The sequence below is a fragment of the Podarcis liolepis genome, assembly GCF_965112155.1.
Source record: "Podarcis liolepis genome assembly, chromosome: 16".
Taxonomy (NCBI): domain Eukaryota; kingdom Metazoa; phylum Chordata; class Lepidosauria; order Squamata; family Lacertidae; genus Podarcis; species Podarcis liolepis.
The window spans coordinates 12,417,576-12,438,147 of record NC_139567.1 but is presented as its reverse complement, the minus strand read 5'-3'; the positions used below and the strand labels follow the sequence as shown (position 1 = coordinate 12,438,147).

General features: G+C 41.5%; 1 long non-coding RNA gene across 12 annotated transcripts in view; it reads left to right on the top strand.

Annotated features, from left to right (window-relative positions):
- Positions 1-20,572, top strand: part of LOC310695833 — a 73,683-nt gene that overhangs the window by 43,944 nt on the left and 9,167 nt on the right. For 5 of the 12 annotated variants that reach the window (XR_014520252.1, XR_014520254.1, XR_014520255.1 and 2 more), the window contains 3 exons: positions 13,007-15,002; positions 16,630-16,832; positions 17,978-18,086. The exons of 1 other annotated variant lie outside the window; for it this stretch is intronic. This is a non-coding gene — a long non-coding RNA (uncharacterized lncRNA). Of the gene's footprint in view, positions 1-13,006; positions 15,003-16,629; positions 16,833-17,977; positions 18,087-18,627; positions 18,716-20,572 lie in introns of all 12 variants that reach the window. 6 more of the 12 variants (XR_014520260.1, XR_014520262.1, XR_014520263.1 and 3 more) reach the window with 4 other exon arrangements.

The following is a 20,572-nucleotide window of genomic DNA, read 5'->3' as shown; positions in this document are numbered from 1 at the left end:
GTGATTCACATATGAGCCCCTACCTGTTAAACCTGCAATCTCACTCTCTTCTGGGATAGAACATCCCTGCCCGCCCCCAGGTGACCCAGCTGCTTGCTGGGGATGCTTAGGACCTAAAGGGAGTGGGGAGTGATAAATGATCTTTAGAATAGTCTGTATTAAAGAGTTGGAAATGGGATGTTAATAAACCCCAAGCCACTAATTTAGAGAACACATGCTCTCCAGGCTAAACCAGTGCCCTGAAACAATGGCCAATGATAAACATGGCCTTTGCCAAGCAACTGTCTTTCCAAAGGCAGCTTTTGTGCATTTGTGTACCTATGCATGGTAAGTCCAGCTAATTTTTTGCCCTGTATATACCACTCACCTGGTGTAACATGTAGGTCTATTTTACTTAGGTGCTATCCTGGGAAAGCCTGTCTTGTCTTTCTGCCAATAACCTGAGATTTTTATAACTAAGTGTAGTGTTACTTTCTAGTATGGTGTAAAGTGCTTGTTTGAACTGGGAAGATTCAGGTTCAAATCCCCACTCAACTATGAAGCACCCTGGGTGATTTTGAGCAGGTCATCATCTCTCAGCCAAATCTACCTTAAAAAGTAGTTGTGAGGATCCAGTTAGCAGGGGAAAGAACCATGTACACCACTCGGAACTTTAAGGAAATGTGGATATAATTTAAAGAAAATGAAATGAATAAAAGTGTTCTTGAACCACTGACTACCCTTTGATCCCAGCAGAAAATATATTTGTATTGCCAATCTGTTATATTGATTAGGATTCTGGCATGTATAAAATATATGGTGATACTTTTTCAGAATTATGGTCATGAGAACATTATCTCAATATATTCCAACTTATCATGCCCAACACCTGCTCATCTAATGCAAGCAGAAGTGATGAATTTGAACCACCAGTGTATCAGGCTCCTTTATACTTTGCTCATCTGCTAGCCATGTGTGCTGACGTCTCCAAGCACTGCCCCAAGGACATCCTGAATAAAAGCCAACACTCCATACTCCTTTATTAGGGATTATCAAAAAATAAGAGGGAAATTTTGAATTTTGCTGACTCTGGCCTAGGGTGTAAGAGTGAAAGCTGAATTTGGTTTAATTACAAAGAGGATAATTGCCACGTTAGGAGTCCTTGAATAATGTTTCATGTTACTGTTCTTTGCAGCAGGTATAATCTCATACACCAGCTAGGGTATCAAATGCCCTGCAAATATTTGTGCAAACTCTGCTTTAATTGTATCTTCTCAATTGGATGGACATAGTCCCTCTACTATCCAATCAGGACAATCCCAGCTCTTGATTTTCACATGGTATTTGAACAGAGATAATGTTGCCCTCATCATTTCAGCCTACTCATTGTGCCTAATAACATTAATACTTAGCACTTCCCATGCACTATTGTGTTGGAATCCTTACAACAACCTTGTAAGGTAGGTCAGTATTATCTCCATACTGCAGGTGGGGCGAAGGACCAAGCCCACCTAGTAAATTCATGGCAGAGGTGAGATTAAATCAGGTATTTGGTGTTTCAGAGAGGCTCTCTTATGCATTATGCTATTTCATCCACTAATAAAATTCAAAATATGCCTACTGTAATATAGTTTTGAGACTCTTAATTTATTACTTAGTTGAATACATAATCTCATTAATCAGATGGTACTTTTTGGTGAAAGAAAAACCTAACTTGAACATTGGCCATTTCAAAACTCTCTCTCCAGCATCTTAAGTAACCACTTTTCCTGAGGCTGGTGGTAGATACACAGGCAAAGTAGTTCTTCAGAAAGAACACAGCCTTATAGCACCTCGGAGATTAGCAGTTTGAACATGGTATCCGCTTTCATAGGATTCAATTCAACATTTATACTGTTGTGAGTTTGGGGGGTGGGTAGCCTGTAAGCCTGAGTCCCTTCTAATTCCTGGACTCAACCTTGAGTTAGTACCTGGAACCCCTGGAGTTTTGCAACTCTCAGAGATTATGGTGGCATGCAACAATGCTATAAACTGCCCTGTGATCCTCAGATGAAGAGTGGTATGTCTATCAAAGCAAGCAAGCCTTCCATGTAATGAATGTGCTGCTGCAAGATTCTTGCTGTTTTTGGAGAGCTGTTAAGAACGTAAGACTGGATTAGGCCAAAGACTGGATTAGGCCAAGTTCTCAGTAGCCAACCAGATGCCTGTGGGAAACCCACAAGCAGGAGATGAGGATTGCCGTGCTCTTTCGACTTTTGAATCCTAACAACTGGTATTCATTCAGAGGCATACTGCCTCCAACAGCGATATCTTGTATCCTTGCAGCACTGTTCCCTTGGAAGCTTCATTTCTGCTTTAGCACATGTAAATGTGCTAAAAACAGACAAACATGAGAAGGAAGAAGAACAAGGTAGTCAACATGGTGCTATTTAGATGTGGACTGCAGTTCCCATCATCCCTGACAATTGGCCTGCTGACACAGGGTTGATGGGAGTTATATTCTAAAATATCTAAAGGGCAGCAGATGTGCTTTGCCCTTCTGTGTCTGATCTTCAGTTTTAGTCAAACACCACTTGGATGACAAAGCCTTCTAAGATTTAGGTGTTTGCCTGCTATCACTAGCTTTTTACTCTTGTTTGTTTATTATATATATTTGTACTTTTTTAAAAAAAAATCTGCAATGCATAGAACAGTTTTCAACCAATGTTTGGGGAGCTTAATAAAATCCACAAGCACCACCCCTAGATTCTCCGCAATTTTAACCAAATCATCCTCCCTGTCATCTTCTAAGGGAGCAGTCACAAACAATCAGAGAATGACCTCACCTTGTCATTTGAGCACTACAAACGTTAAAATAATAAATAAGAAAACAAAATTTATTCAAAACAATGAAATCAGACAGTTTTAAACCAGCAGTTTGATTAAAAACAGCAATAGGAAGACTAAATTTAAATATTAAGAGCATGTTGGCTTTTAAAAAGTGTTTAGCAGTCATCCAAAGATTACAAGAGAAGGGACCAAGTGGATCTCTGCAGAGAGGGTATTCCATAATAATGCTCCCAAGCTGTTTATTAATCTCTGCAAATTTTCTGTTAGTGGCCATACATCCTGTCATTCAGGGTGTTTTCTCCCTCTGAGAAGCAAGGTTTGTACTTCTAAAGGTTGCTAATGATTACAGAGGAAACAAGGCATGTTGAAGACCCTTCGGAAAACCTGATCCTAAATCTGTGCGTTTTTCTCATTTGAAAGTCAGTCTTGATCTGCTATATCTTGGAGTGGATGGGGGATTTGCAGATAATGTCCTACTGTCTCATTCATCAGCAGATCCCAGCTGAAAGTCCTTCCCACATGGGCAGCAGCAGGAGGAAGCACGCCAGTATCATTATTCTGCATTAATAGAAGGGCCGGTCTCCTGCTGTAGCATTTTCCTCTGTTGCCAGTTCACATCTCCTTCAATCTTCCCTGACTAGTTCTGTTTTAACATGGACAACCCCCTTGAAACGTCTTCTTCACAATTGAAACCATTTCATTTATTTGTTTTATAAACAGAACTCTCACTTGCAAAATTGCCTATATGATTTATACTAAGCAGTCACTACATACCAGTATGTATAAATATTCAAACAGATGACTTTTCAGACAGCTGAGCAGATAACAGTCAACAGAGGAAGAGACTACGGGGTCTCCCTAAGGATATGCTAATAGTTTGGTCTGAAAGGGATTTACATTCCAAGCATAGCCACTTGAAGTACAGAGCTTTGTATTTCAGTCATTTGTCCATGTACATTTTTGTCACTCACCGTTATTCAGGACTTTGTGAGTGTTTGGCCAGGAAGCACCTTTTCTGTTCTTGCCAGTGGTTAACTAGCATAGGGAAACATTTCCATTTAATACTTACCTTTTTAAGTCAGCTGTGTGCTCCCATTCCAGATACTTAATAACCAGCAACATAAAAAGTACCAACTACAGGTGACGGTTGATCCCAGTTCCACCATTTCCTTCCTTTTTCCCTCATTTTCCTAGTTTACTAAGTTTTAGTTTCCAACCTGATGCATTAGCTATGATAGCCAACATTATGGCAATGAATTCCTTAAGCCCGTGTTGTGTACACTGACTGGTAATTGTTCTCTGTGGTTTTCAGCAGGGATCTTTCCCAGTCCTACCATGGATTGAAGACTTTGGGCAGGCAAGGATTTTACTCAGTCAATGAGATATGATCACTCAGGTTTTTTACCACCCACACCAGCTTGATGGAGTAACCTGTCCTGATTTGCATTCCTCTCTTGGTTTTTTGTTTTTGTTAGTGCATTGCATATTTTTTATTTCACTTCAGCTGGAATTATGGAATTCTAGAAAGAGAATTCAGGTTTCACTGTTTAAAAAAAGAATGCATATGTTGTGGCATGTAGATAGGGCAATAATTATGTCCAGACTGACAAGCAGTATGTGCATGTGTAGGAGAAAGTAGTCTGTACCCCACAACTTAGATACAAACCTGATTATGATGCTCATTAATACTAGAAGTGATTGACTGAGCAATAGTTACAGATAGATAGCCGTGTTGGTCTGCCATAGTCAAAATAAAAAAGTTCCTTCCAGTAGCACCTTAAAGACCAACTAAGTTAGTTCTTGGTATGAGCTTTCGTGTGCATGCACACTTCTTCAGATACACTGAAACAGAAGTTGCCAGATCCTTCTATATAGTGAGAAGGTGGGGAGGGTATGTGTGATGTTGTTGGGGCCAGTAATGGTGTTGTCTGGGTGTATGTGCCACAACAACATCACACATACCATCTCGGGACTATTTAATTGCTCATCGTCTAACATTGTGTATGCCATCAAATGCCAACAGTGTCCTTCAGCTCTCTATATTGGACAAACAGGCCAAACCTTACGCCAAAGAATAAACGGACATAAATCTGACATCAAGAATCACAAAACAGAGAAACCAGTAGGAGAACACTTCAATCTCCCAGGACATTCTATACAAGATCTCAAAGTAGCTGTTTTACTACAAAGGAATTTCAGAAATAGACTGGAAAGAGAAGCTGTTGAATTGCAACTCATTACCAAACTTAAAACCATGGAGAGACCTGGTCTGAACAAAGACATTGGATTCTTATCTCATTATACATGACTAAGCCATTTTTCACCTTCTCACCCCTTGCCTTTTCCTGTAAGACCTATTGCAGTCGTTAAGTGTCGTCAACAGGCTCATCTCAGCTATCTGCCAATCACCCATTCCCACCACCCTTCTGAGTAATACCCCTCCCCACCTTCTCACTATATAGAAGGATCTGGCAACTTCTGTTTCAGTGTATCTGAAGAAGTGTGCATGCACACGAAAGCTCATACCAAGAACTAACTTAGTTGGTCTTTAAGGTGCTACTGGAAGGAACTTTTTTATTTTGACTGAGCAATAGTCATGCATCTCCTTCCATCCTAGCTATTGTCATGCTTCTATTGTCATGCTTCATACATTGTTTGTACTTGGAGTCAAGAAAGAAAGGCACTGTTTGCATCTCTATTTTTTCATCCCTCATAGATCATTTAAGCGCTCTTCCCTTTATGTTAAACACCTCAGCAAAAGATAGCAGTGTTGGAAATACTGTATGGGGAATGCAAAGGATAATGTTTGCATGCTTCAAGGAACTGAGTGGAAATGCACTAAAGCAGGCATGGCCGAAGCATGCAGGAGAAATTTGCTTGATAGCAAGCCAATTATGACAATATAAAAATAGTCTGATTATATGTCAGTTTCATATGGTTCACAAAAAATGTGGGGAACCACAGATATTCATATTTTGTGTCAGTAGTGCATTCTTTGCATTGGCTTCTAGTACGTTTCCGCGCACAATTCAAAGTATTGGTGCTGACCTTTAAAGCCCTAAACGACCTCGGCCCAGTATATCTGAAGGAGCATCACCACCCCCATCGCCAGCCTTCTGGCGGGTCCTTCACTGCAAGAAGTGAGGTTATAGGGAACCAGGCAGAGGGCCTTTTCGGTAGTGGCACCCACCCTGTGGAACGCCCTCCTGTCAGATGTCAAAGAAATAACTATCTGACTTTTAGAAGACATCTGAAGGCAGCCCTTGTTTAGGGAAGTGTTGGGAGCCGCCCAGAGTGGGTGGGATATAAATAATAAATTCATCATCATAATCATTATTATTATTACTTTCTCTTTGTTAGCTCCATTGATTTATAGTTGTTTAAATCTGCTACATTTCTTCCCACTAACAAGATGCAGTCCCACCTGACCCTAGGCTTTGGGAAGAAATGTAACAGATAAGAAGTGGCAGCACTATCAGTGTGTGTTGGAGGAAGCAGCATGTGTGAGGAAAGAAGATTTAGGAGCTGGGGCATCAGTGACATTTCATAAATATTCCAACTATTTAGAAATGTTTAAAAGGTCATCATTTCGCAAAGCCTAGGGTCAGATGGGACTGCATGTTGTTAGTGTGAGAGCTGCTTCCTCCATGTGTGGTCTGATGCTGCTGTGCAGGAGGAATGCCTTCAGGCCAGAGGGTTGGCCCTTTGAGACTCTGAAGTTCTCTCAAGGAAGTGGAACCTGGAGGAGATGGTCCAGAGTCAGAGCTCAGAGGACCTCAGTGTGCTCCCAACTTTTATCAGAGAAAGTTGCTCACTCAGAGCTGTCTGGCATTGAGAGAGGGGGTGGGGAGGCGAATGGCTTGCAGTGAGCAGAAGGCAGCTAAATGGCAGTCACTGAAAACAAATGCCCTTGCTGCTAGTACATGGTGAAGAAACTATAAACACAAGAGATACTTATAGTTGGTGGTAAACTGTTCTTTGAATTTCAGAGGCAGAGAATCTGTACAGTGGTACCTCAGGTTACAGACGCTTCGGGTTGCAAACTCTGCTAACCAGGACGTAGTTGCTCCAGGTTAAGAACTTTGCCCCAGGATGAGAACAGAAATTGCACGCTGGCAGCATGGCAGCAGCGGGAGGCCCCATTAGCAAAAGTGGTACCTCAGGTTAAGAACCGTTTCAGGTTAAGAATGGGCCTCTGGAACAAATGAAGTTCTTAACTCAAGGTACCACTGTATATCTATCTATAAAGTTAAAAGTAGCTTGGGATAATATGTTTGGACACATTACGATGACTGACAGAGAGAGAAATGAAGTATTAAAGAATGGAGGACTTAAGATTTGCAGGAGAATAATAGTTTTGCCAATTTCCTTCCAAAATCAGATAAACTTGACAAAGGGGTGGGGGAACTCTTAAGAAAAAAGCAAACAGGGTCTTTGAAATTTCTGTAGATATTGAATTTGGGATATTGAAGTGAGAACAGTATACACATACTTGTATTCCCATTTCTTGCAAGGTAGCATGGTGCTCAGCCTGCCAAAAAGACTACTTCTTCCTCTATCTATTGAATTCTTTAGGGGAAGAAGCAGTCCTTTAAGTATGTGAAGAGGAGACTTAATAATGTAAAAACTCCCCACAAAACCTTACAGATTTCTCAAGCCTTCTGCGTGGGGGAATACAGAAAGAATTCAGTAGAGCAGTGCTAAAGAGGGCTTGGCCTAAGAGCATGTGAGTGATATGCTTCATGTAAAGCAAACTACAATAGTTTAAAAGAAGCCTGAACTGCTACTGGAAATAAATATTAATGTGTTGGTTTCCTCAAAGTAAATATATCTATATGGGGTGGGGCCCTGGATTGTAGAATTAACAGCTTGAAGGTTGTCACATCTCTAAAGTCTAGATATAGAAAAACCCTGTAAAGTAGGAACAAAAACACAGTCAGAAAATAATGTATGGTCATCAGAGTACTTGGACCTTGTAATCTGATTCCTGTGTCCTGAGATAACTTCCAATGGCTAAAATTACCCATTATTCTACCCTTGGAATCTGTTGGATGCCCTGTTATGTTACAAATACATAGCAAAAGTGGTGGCTCGGTATTGGGTAGCTAGGAGTAGAGATTTACTCTGTCAAAATTTGGTGTGATGTACTGTATTTACTTTCCATTTTATGAATCCAGGGCTATTCCTCCACTAGACTTGGGGACAGGTACTGTTTTCATTTTTCATCTTGTAGAATATAGTGCAGTTTGCTCCCAGCTGCAACTTCCTTGTGATCTGTGCTAACAGTTGGAGACCGCATTTCATTTTTGATAATAGGTCACCCATCTTCCTTGGTTGCAAATGCATATCACTGCATGAGTTGATTAGATTGTCTGGAAGTATTAATTCCCCCCAAAGTCTTGCCTCCATATCCATTAGCTACTCGGCTGTGTGGCTAACAATTCCAGAGAGCACCTTCAGAGACACTTCATTACCATGCAAATGGAGACTGGCTCCTTTCTATGCAACGTAGCCCTAGCTAGAGGATTACACTATAGCTTTAAGGAGAGCATATGCAGAACACAAATTATTGCAGTCATCAATATTTATACAGCTGCTAAAGTTCATATCTGACAGGAACAGCTTCTACCACAACGACTCGTAAAAGCGAGAGAGATACACTGAGACTGAGAGGTACCATGCTCACAATTAGGAGCCCCATAATCAAAGTACTTCTGTGCTGTTGAAATAAATTGGAATTGGGCTGCTGGTGGGGATCTTTTCTAGCACTAGTTAGTCTCCAGGGGGTAAACTTTGGCCACGAGGGATAGTGTCCCTTTCTTATCTATCAGATTGAAGGGCAGCATGCAAGTGGTTGACACTTGCAGATCTCTATAGGAGTGTATTGTCATGCATGCTGAAATATATATTTGATTGCATTCATGTGCCTTAATATTGTGTCATGGCTAAAATTTATCAGTATTGTATCCCTTGGAGTCTGTTTATGTTCTGTGTTAACATACATCAATTTGCAGCTGGGTTTAGGAGGAAAGGAGTTGGGATTTTACCTGCAGAAACCTAGTTTGACCTCTCCTGATTGACCATGGATCTAGCAGCTGAAGTACAGAGTAGCAGCATCACACAAAAGAGGTTTCTCAAAGGGGGTATCTAGGCTGCGGAACTCTGCCTCCTCAGATTTGATAAATTACTTCCTCAAGTATCACCTTAAGATAACCATGTTTAGCCCCCTAAATTTGACTTTAATTTTTGCAGTTAACTTTTCTTAATTCTGGGGTTTTTATATGTTGCTGCTGTTCTACAGATTTGATGGTTTTATTATCCATGTTAACTGAAGCTCACCCACTTAAATGGCTTTAAAAGGTGGTTAGATAATTTCCAAATCAGAATGATATTTGCACCACCTGTAGGGTTTAGCCAAGGGTGTCTGCTTCAATATTGTTTTAACAGGTTTTGTATTGTTATATTGTAATTCATCCTGGGGCTTTATGGTGAACGGCAGTAAACAAAATAAACAAGCAAACATGGGAATATTTCAAAACATTGTCTTGAATGCATTTGTGCATAGGAATGGGACTCCAGGTTGTGATTCTAACCCCACTCACCTGAGAGTAATCCATATGGAATTCAGTAGGACTTAATTCTGAGTAGACAGGGTTAGAATCTCACTGTTAGTGTCTTAAAAAATTATTTGCAAAGGTGTCAGTATTTCAGAGCCATGCTTCTTATTTTCATTGTGGAGGGATTGTGCATGTCCAAATTCATAAAAATGAATTATAGTTTTTATTTAAAATGTCCTTAAGAACTGTATCCTGGTAAAGATACAAGTTAGATCACATTATATTCAAAAAATGCTGGCAGATATTCTTGGCTTTCACTTCGGCTTTTAACAAAATTAAACCTACTAAAGTATGGGGACCAAGGCCATATTCACACATCTTTTCAAAGAATATTCTTTATATCTTTTAAAATAAATCTGTTGCATAAATTTGCCATGTCAAGCTTGGTGCAATCCTTTAATATTTTTTTCCATTGGGAATAACAGTCTAGGTTAGACCCACATTGTACTCAAATAGTTTTAATTCTGTCCATAGTTGGGACAGGAAGCTCAGTTCGCAAAATGTGAAAAGGGTTATAACTTGGGGGAAGTAATGCTGTGTGCTTACCACTTTTCCAGTTGGTGAAACTGGTACCTGAAATGAATTAGTCTTTCTCCTCATTTCTACGTTCTACTCCAACTATCCAGCTCTTCACTTTTAAACAATTTGTTCCTCCAAATGCCCTCACCCCCTTTAGAAGAAACCCTGAATGTGCAATTGTGGAATAAATGAGATTCTTCTATATTTTCTTCCTGTAATTTCTCTTTGTCTCAGAATGCTCTCTATTGGATGAATTCCAAAATCTTGCTTCATTCTGTGTATCTGAAAGCTAGCCCTGATTTCCAAGGGAGTCTTTGTTCCTATTTTAGCTTGTCTCATGCAAATCGCTGCCCTATGTACTTCAAAGGCCTCTCAAGATGAGGAATTCTTCACACTACTCTATGATTCTTACTGACTGGGAAGGCCCAGATTACCTAATTGATGGCTTTGTTCTTGATAGCTTAGAGACATCCCACTGATCTGAGCGGTCTCATAACCACACCTTTCAGAAAATGGATATTAGTTTGATTTGAAGTCTGTTGTCCTCACTAGGAGACCTTCATGTTTTAATTAATTTCTTCGTCTTTAAGAGATTAGGATCCTTATCCCAAACAATCCTGGGAATTTAACAAGTCTTTTTCTTCCTTCACACATAATTCCATAGCATTATCCTTGGGCTAGCACAGTCCCTCATCCCACATGCATTCATTCCCTCCTGTGCTTGATGTTTGTCAGCAAATCATTGCTTTCAAATTGGGTAAACTATGGCTTGCTTAAACCTTAATTTGCTTGGTTTGGAAGTAACAGCAAACCATGGTTTTCCGAGAAACAGGAAGCATAGGAGTGAATTAGAATATGTAAGGGGAGGGTGGCGGGATCATGCATGTCTAGGTCTTGCTCATGCAATGATTTGGTATTTCATGAACCATCTCATGGGCATAGTCGGGGGTGGCAGATTTCCCCCTCCCCCCACTTGATCAAGTAAAGCAATAGAAATACTTAACTAACTGCCCAATCATGTCAGTTCTGCCCCCCAACCAAGTTCTGCCCCCCAACAAAAATCCTAGCTACTCCCATGAACCATGCCTTTGCCTTTTGTGTTATCTCATATGACCCATGCTGTGCTTCTAGTGTATATGTTCATGTTATTTGCATTATTTTTCTGAGCATTGTTTTACTCTGTCACCTGGAAAGTACTCATGGGGAGGGGGAAAGGGGGAACCAGCCAGGTGACAGGACACTCAGGTTACCACCACAACTCCTCCCTCAACCCCTCCTTTCTGTGATGTATGTATCTGAGGGGTGGTCTTAGGTTACACCCCTTCTGTGATGTATGTATGATGTTTCTGGGGGTGGTCTTGATCTACAGGGTGGCAATTTCAAAAGTCTTTATAAGGTCTTGCACCCCATTTTTCTGGTCTTTCCTCTCTCCTGCAAGTGAGGGGAGCACCCTGTTGCAACAGTTCAATAAAGGCCAAGCCTACCGGCTGCTGTTTTGCTCCAAGTAATCCTGGTTGGTGTCTTTGTTTTTGTCCAAGGGAGCCCTCGGATTTTTCTGTTAACAGGTATCAAATGTAATTCTAAGGTTTCACTCTCTGAGCCTCAGAAGGCCTCTGGATTTTATGCTACTAAATTAATGGATGGAGTCATTGGTAAAAGAAAAGCTGGCTGGACTTTGAGTTCAAACAACAAGAAGAGCACAGATTTCTGTAACCAAATTAGTTATTCTCCCTCTATATCTCAACATTTTGCCCGCTTCTTTGGATTTAAAACACTGGGTGGGCTGCTGCTAGCAAATAACACAGCATTAAGGAATGATTGAAACAGGGGCTGTGTACACACCATGCATTTAAAGCACACATAGACCTCAAGGATCCTGGAAACTAGTTGTTAAGAGTACTAGGAATTGTAACTCGGGAGGGGGTAAACTACAGTTCCCATGATTCGTCTTTTGGGGAGTATGTGCTTTAAATGTATATGTGTGCAGTCTTAGTTTACCTCATCCTAATCATTGTATATTAATATCACCCAAAGCGCAGAGACTTTGCTCTGGATAGGATGTAAATGAGCCAGCCTGAGCATTAGACCAGTGTTCCCCAACCTTGGGCCTCCAGCTGTTTTTGGACTACAACTCCCATCATCCCTCGCTAGTAAGACCAGTGGTCAAGGATGATGGGAATTGTAGTCCAAAAACAGCTGGAGGCCCAAGGTTGGGGAACACTGTGTTAGACCTTTGTGCTCACCCCTTCCCTCTAATTCTCTTTCATATGCCACTTGCTGTGGCCATTTAAAAACCCAAAACAGAAGAGAGTCCATGTGGTGTTGTGACTAGAGTGTCAGAGTAGGGCCTGGGACACCAGGATTTAAATCCCCACTTAGCCATGAAGCTCACTGGATGACCTTGGGCCAGTCACTGCCTCTCAGCCTAACCTACCCCACAGAGTTGTTGCTGGGCGTAAATGAATAGGGGGAGAACCAAGTACTCCACCTTGTTCCTTGGATAAAAAGATGGGGTTATAAATGCAGTAAATAAATAAAAAATCAATCCCCTTCTCCGCAGAGGGGAAAGTGTGTGAGCCCCAGGTGCACTGTAGGGCTTATTTATGTAGTGGGAAACTGGTTTCCTGTTACCTCTGAACTGAGCCTTAGAGGAATAGAAGGACAACTCTACCAGATTGATTTTGGACTTATGACAGTCGCACCAAAATCTCTTTCATATGTATATGAGATCATAGAGTAAACAGTTAATATAGAAAACTGCATTACATAGAAATGTTCTAACACGCATAGGTCCTAAAGAGAGAGATATTGCACATATCACATCAATTAAGCACGCACGTATATAAATCATAACGAATATTGTGGCACTTTTAAAAACTAGCAGATTTATTGTGGTGTGAGCTTTCGTGGACTAGAGCCCAGTCCTCTGGAGGATATAAATTATCAAGAGCCTTCTTATGCATGCACATGCAGACCACTTCCATGCAAATATTTTAATATGTGTAAGCGCCCAGAAAGATAGCTGGCTTGCAACATTAAAAGCACCCCTCTTTCTCTTTCAGATAAATATATATAGAGAGAGATCATACACAAGCTTTCCCACGTGCATCTGGATGCAATATGTGCAGATGCCTTTGACACATCTGAGCGAATGGCCTGGCAAATTTCCGAGAGTGCAAAAGATGGAGAAAATGATAAGTCAACTGTCAATCTTTAAAATTTTAATGAAGTGAAAATACTGCCTGAACCAGCATGTGAGGAGGAGAGAGACCTCCTTCAGTTTGAACAGATAAAAAAAAAAAAACTCAGGGGGATCAAAGAGGATTAGCACTCCCAATGCTAACACTACTGCTTGGAGTGATGTTTGGGAAAAGGCTATGTAAACCATCTGACAAGAGAAGCTAACCTCCTTTTGGAAAGCCCTGAGCAAACAAATACTAATCACAGAATAAAGGGACAATTAGCGGTGATGTCTCCTGTAATAAATCTACTAACAAGAATACAACCTTCTGGCCATTCACAGCCAGATCCCCAGCCTTGCTGTTTGCTGAGCAGATTAATGGGGACAAATCGGGCAGCTTATTGCAAGGGACAAGCACATTTCTTTGTCTGTCTTGACACAAGGAAGCCAAACCTGCCTGGAATTGTGTTTCCAGCTTGATCAACGGGGCATCTGCTCTAACGATTGCTCCAGTTCCAATGTCCGTAAGTGGCACCTAATTTCCTCATAAAAGATGCCTCTGCTAGAATAATTGAAAACTAACAGTCAATTTCAAAAGAAGGACACAGCTAGTCCTGTTGTGACTCACACAGTCATCCTCCAACTTTGGCTTTCTGCGTAAATTATATGGCATGGAGTGCACCTGATGTAAATTACTGACTTAAATCCATTAAGTGTCACTTTTGATTCACATCTGTGAATGTAAGGGGAATCGACCCCTTATGCCAAGCCATGTTTGCTCTTGAAATGCTTCAGCTCTGATTTTGAGGTGACATTTGGTGTGTATGTAATGAGATTTTTTGAAGTGGTCCCATGATCATATATACATTGAAGAGTTATGTTGGGTTTGGGTATTCCTCAACATAACTTTTCTGGGAACAATGCCATGAGTGACATCCTCAGTTCCTGCTGGGTCTGCATACAAGATTATCCATCGAGAAATGATAAGGATATTATGTTAAGACATAACATGGCTGAAGATCAGTGGAAAATAATCTGTTTTTCATGCAGAAGGTCCCAGGTGCAACCCCCAGAATCTCTAGGTAGGGCTAGGACAGAAACCTGTCTAAAATTTTGGAGAGCTGCTGCCAGTCAGTATAGGCACCACTGAACTAAATGGACTAGCAGGCTGACTCAGGGTAAGGCAGCTTCTTGTGTTATAAGTTCCTATGTTCTTTTCAATGTAGCATTACCATTCTCAGGTTTCCATTCTCAGGTTTCTCTTAATCCAGCCCAATCAACTCAGGGCCAATCCTCAGATGAATGCACAGAAATCTTCTTGGTCAAATCTTAGCCAGAGCTGTTATGTTTAAGGAACTTGGGAGCATAGGAAGTTCCCTTATATGAGATCAGACTAATGGTCTTGACTAATATTGTCTTCTCTGTGGTTCTTCAGGGTCTCAGGCAGAGAGTCTTTCTCATCATCTGAGATCTGAGATCCTTTTCACTTGGAGATGTGGGGGCTTGAAACTGGGACTACTTTGCGTGTAAATTGTGTGCTTTACCATTGAGTTGTGGTTCTGCCTAAAGAGCCTTAGAGTATATAAGAGAGGGAGTTCATTGTAAATCAAAGTGAAGCTGCAAAAATGTAAATTGGCTATATACAAGATTATTTAATTTCTTAATTTATCAGCATAGAAGCCTGGTGTATCCTTAAAGAATACAGCCTTACACACCCCTATGGCCATGTTCTTGCACAAAGTCAGGTGCATGCAGCCTGTGCTTCTGTACTCTTGAATCTGTGGGTTTGGACAATAATCAAATAGTGGGTTTAGAAGAGAAGATAGGAGATGCCTCCAGCTGGGTTCCCTGCCCCCCGCCCTGGGCCAGAATGTCAGGTAAGGAAGCAGTTAACCTCCACATTTTTTTAATGCAAACCAATGTTGCAGTGTTGTGTGTGTGAGCCTTGGATCTATATGGCACACATGCTAATACTACATTGTTGTAGCATTGCACTACAGAGAAGCAGATTCCCTCATGTCTTCTGAACCAGGCAAGGGAGCTCTCCAGCAATATCAGCAGCCAGAATAACCAGTGCTGAGCAGGAACTGTCCAGGAGTACAATAGACTAGGAGCAGGACTATGAACCTATTGCATCAGTAGCTTCCATACAGCAGCTGAAAATCTAAGTACCTCGGGTTAAGAACTTAATTCGCTTTGGAGGTCCATTCTTAAGCTGAAACTGTTCTTAACCTGAGGTACCACTTTAGCTAATGGGGCTTCCCGCTGCCGCCACACGATTTCTGTTCTCATCCTGAAGCAAAGTTCTTAACCCGAGGTACTATTTCTGGGTTAGCGGAGTTTGTAACCTGAAGCGTCTGTAACCTGAAGTGTCTGTAACCCGAGGTATCGCTGTACTCAGCCTGGTTATTCCCTGCTGGCCTGGCCCCCACCTTGAAGTACTAGGGAAAGTTTGATCCTAACTGTGCTTATGATAATGATTCAGGGGATTCGAGAACTGTAGGATGAATCCAGTGGAAGCATACCAGATCTACTGCATTTCAGTAAGATCTTTGGGATTGCCTCAAGGTGCCCTAGCTATGGTGTTGTATGGTTTATTTATATGTTCCTTTTGGGCTCAAAGGCCCTGAAAGCATGAACAACAGTAATGCATATTAACAACTTGGGACCAGTTTATCTACAAGATTGCCTTACCCCACATGTGCCCACTAACCTACCCAGAGGCTTAGAAAGTTGAGGTAATTTTAATCTGTTTTAGTATTTTAACTTCTGCATGTTTTAGAGTATGGTTGTGATTCCCCCCCCCCCCTTTATCTTTCTGTAAACCACATTGAGGCTTTTTACATTCAAGTGGTGTATAACTTTCATGAAATAAATAAATAATATCAATGCAAAATAAAGATGCAGTAAAATTACAAGACATGCAATAAATAAAACAATATGAAATAGTTTTAAAATTCAGACATGCACTTTAACTATGTGATGATATCCTTCCATTCTCCTTTGCTTCTTTGCAGGAGCAAAGATATCATTAGAACTACCTGAGACACCATGTTAGATGTTAGGCTGTCCCAGGTCATCTGGTCCTGGTTCATGCTGGGACTGATGCTGATGTCCTGAGGACGTCTCATGATAATCCAGCTATAGGAGCTTGGCAGGTCCCAATGCTGCTGCACTGCCACTCAGGAATGGGTCTCAGGAGGTGGCTAAGTGGTGCTTTAGGGCATAATATTCAACATCACAGATTAATCATGTCTTAAAACCCTTTAAATACACTTTTGAGTTAGGGTGGCTTAAGAATGTAGTTTCCATTCTTTTGCTGCATATTTGTGTGTGAGGATTGTACACTATGTTAACTATAATGAATATTGCGGCGCAGGAAGGAAAAGTTTCAATGTTGTTTAACTGAGGATAAAAGGTGTGTTCTTTGTCCGTGTCATTTAAGCTCCAGGTGCAGAGTTTTGTGAATGTGTCATATTTGGGGCTTTCCACTGTTTCATGTAGGAGACAAGCTTCATTTCCCCTGGGTACAAAGCACCAAGGCAGCTCCATATTGCCTAAGGTTCTTTCTTTGGCCTGCAGCAGGGTTGGGAACAAGTAGCCCTCCAAACATCATTGGACTCCCACTCCCATCACCTCTGGCCGTTGCCCATGCAGGCTGGGGCTGAGAAGAGTTGGCAGTCCAACAACATGCTTGTTGTTTCATGGTGATTTATGTATATTCATCTATATCATTTACTCAGAGTGAACACTACTCTTGGACTTGTCTTTAATGTCATCTTTCCATTCTGTCAGATTCAATGCTGACAGTTAACTGACAGCATATTTATCTATTTGTTTTGGCTCTTTATATCCCACCACCTCAAGAAATGTTTGATGCTGCTTGCAACAGTTTGCTCCTGCTTGATTCCTTTAACCCTGCATATTACAGTCACCAAGCCAACATTTGGCTGAGTGTGTTGTCAGAACCCAATAATGTGGTTAAACTCTGTCCTCCTTAACCTGTAGCCAAGAACAAAACTGCTGCAATCTCTTTCTGAGAGCCAGCATCCACACTAAACCTTAGTTTTTGCCTTAGCATTACACGCAAACATGTCCAGTGTAGCTAGTATAGTACTGAGCTAGATGGACCAATGGTTTCATTGGGAATGAGTCAGTGTCCTTTGTTCCTAGTCGTGGTCCAGATCCTTAAGGAGGAGCTATTGGTGATGGAGCATGTGTGTTGTATACAGAAGATTCCCAGTTCACTATCTCCAATAGTGCTAGGAAATAACCTCTGAAACACAACAGATGGATTATCAGTAGATGACCCAGAGCTAAAAGGGGCTATAGTCTGACTTGGTATAAAGCTATTTCCTTATCCTTATGTTGTGACTTGGCAACATGGTGGAATTCCTTCAAAGTATATAGTTGGTACAGCTGAAATATTAAATACACTTCCTTTGTTGCCTTCCATTTCATTTACATGTATTTTCACATTGCTGGCTATAACTTAATACTTGTTTGCCACCAACATTTATGACCAGACATTATACAAAGCAGAAAAGTCACATAGAGTCCTTTGGAGTAAAAGTATTTTTTCATAAAGCTTTTTCTAAGAACTGGGGGCTTCTAGCCTCACTGAGAGAAGCCTTCAATTTCCTGCTTGTCATATATACATTGGAAGTAATTTCTTCCAAGTTGTTGTCTGTGAACTTGATTGCTTAAGAATCCAGCCCAATAGGCTCTGTTTGAATAGCATTAACCAGAATACACGTTAAGATGCTACAAGTAATCTGGATAAACAGTGATAAGACAAAAGAAAATAAGCATTATGCATGCTAAGCACAAATAAATGAAACTTATTTGATAGGCCAACCTCTGTCTACAGCGGGAATGACAAAGTAAATTGGAGGAGTGAGATTGGAGCGGAGCGGTAAACATCTGTCACAGGGAGCATTTTACAGAAGGCTGGAATCGAGGTGAACAAGATGACACAACCAGAGTGAACGCATTTCGAAATCATCTTCATTTGGCTGGAGCTCATTAAATTTCACACTCAATAAGCAGGATACATGCAAGAATGTGGGGGCTGGATGGGAAGAGGGTAGATAACAGAGACACTGCACCTAGCCTTGGTGACTAAATTGAAACTACTAATCAGTCTATTCCTGATTATGTGGAACTGAAGCTAGATGAAACTGCATAACAGGACTGGAAAGGAAGAAAATGAACATGAGATGATCAGATTTCTTTAATAATAAATAATTATTGCATTTTATTGCCTTTTGGTCTCACTGTTCACATTTTTCCTGTATTCCCTGCATGAGTTCTTAATCTCGTCTGTCACTATAGATATTATCTTCCATATGAGGACAACACTTCATGCATCTGATAATGCGGGTTCAGGTCAATGAAAGCTTATGCCATGAGAAATCTGTTAGTCAAATTCTCTCTCTCGCTCTCTCTCTCTCTCTCTCTCTCTCTCTGTGTGTGTGTGTGTGTGTGTGTTTGCTGTAACAGACTAGCATGGCTGTCTGGAATTTAATCAGAAGTTGCCCAAACTCCTGAATACAGCAAGAGGGTAAATCCTACCCTGCAACTCAAAGGTGTGAGTATTCCAGCTACCCCCACCATCTAACTTGGGGGTGGGACACTTCAAGCCCAATGGCCAAATGTGCCCCCCCATGCCTCTCTATCTGGCCACTGGGACTCTTCCCTGGCCAAGCTCTTGTGCAAAATAGTCTTCCATGAACACAGGTTTAACAGTGAGTCCGTAAGTGACTGTGGAGGCCAATTCTGGATCCACACATCCTTCCACAGTGGGGACATAGGTTTCCGGGTGGGAATTGATCATGGTGAGGGTTTGCCAACTTGCCTTCCTCTGAACACGTTTCTCCCTTTCGTCCTGAGTTCAAGTGTCTTCAAAGTCCATGACACCTTTGGTAAAGGCTGTTCTCCAATTGGAGCACTCACAGGCCAGTGTTTCCCAGTTTTCGGTGTTTATACTATATTTTTTTAGATTTGTCTTGAGAGAGTCTTTAAACCTCTTTTGTTGACCACCAGCATTACGCTTTCCATTTTTAAGTTTGGAATAGAGTAGTTTCTTTGGAAGATGATAATCAGACATCCTCACAACATGACCAGTCCAATGAAGTTGATGTTGAAGAATCATCACTTCGACACTGGTGATCTTTGCTTCTTCCAGTACACTAGCATTAGTACACTGACACTACTCTTGTGCAAAGTAGTAGCTCCTGTGCAAAGTACTAGCAAAAGCAGCATGTGATGGTGGTTTTTACAGCTCTATATGAAATGGATTCATCATTGTCTCCAGGATAATATCTGCAAGCTTGGGTTATTTTCAAATAGTTTGTATAACTGACACTGTGTGGAATTATGCATAAAGTAAATGTGTGTAGTAACCATGAAAGAGTGGGAGGACTCTCAACATTAATCTGGAAGTGTGATTAAGGAAGTTCTGTAGATCAGTGGTGGCGAACCTATGGCACACATGCCAGAGGGGGCACTCAGAGTTCTCTTTGTGGGCACATGCACTTTTGCCCCAGCACAGGGCCAGCAGAAGGCGAGGGCAGTGCGTCAAGTCCTCAGCTCAACTTGTGTCTGAGTAGAAGCACCTTGGATGGGGCATTGGGGTGTGTGTATGCAAAACGGAGCCTCAACCTCCAGGGTGCGTGTTTTCCCTTGGGGATTCTCCGCTATGGGTGGGGAGGGCGCAGTGCTGTGCGTGTGCTCAGAAGCATGCTGACGCATTGGTGGGCCACCCAGAGTTCCAAGCGGCTGCCTTCCTCCTGCTGCTGAGAGGTTGAGCACATCCCTTGCCTGCTCGCTTGCCACCCAGCCCGCCTTCCCTCACTCTGAAAATGGAAGTGTGGCAATCGAAATAGAAGTTATACTGAGAACAGAGCACTTTCCGCTTCCGAAAAAAGTTCGAAAACCCGAACACTCATTTCCAGGTTTGAAGTGTTCGGGTTCCAAGTAGTTTGAGAACTAAGCTGTTCGAAAACCGAGGTACCACTGTTTTGCTCCACTCTCTCTCCACGTGGATGCGCCAACCTTCCCTTCTAAACTAAAACCTCAGTATTCAGGTTAAATTACCGTGTTGGCACTTTGCCATAAATAAGTGGGTTTGGGGTTGCAGTTTGGGCACTTGGTCTCTAAAAGGTTTGCCCTCACTGCTATAGATGTACAGAAATTGTTGTGGGTAATGACAAAATATTGTGTAATATCAATGATTCCCCGTGTGTGTGTGTGTGTGTGTGTGTGTTGATAAGAAAACTCAAAGAGTATGTGTTCAAGAATGCTGGTGGGTTTATTCTTTGACCCGGATGTGAAATCCCCTCTTCCTTTAGTGGTTTATTGCACCTAAAGTTAATACCATATCTTAAAGGTTTGCTGACGTTCTTGACTCCCAATGCTGATTCACCAAGGCCATGAACATTAAGAG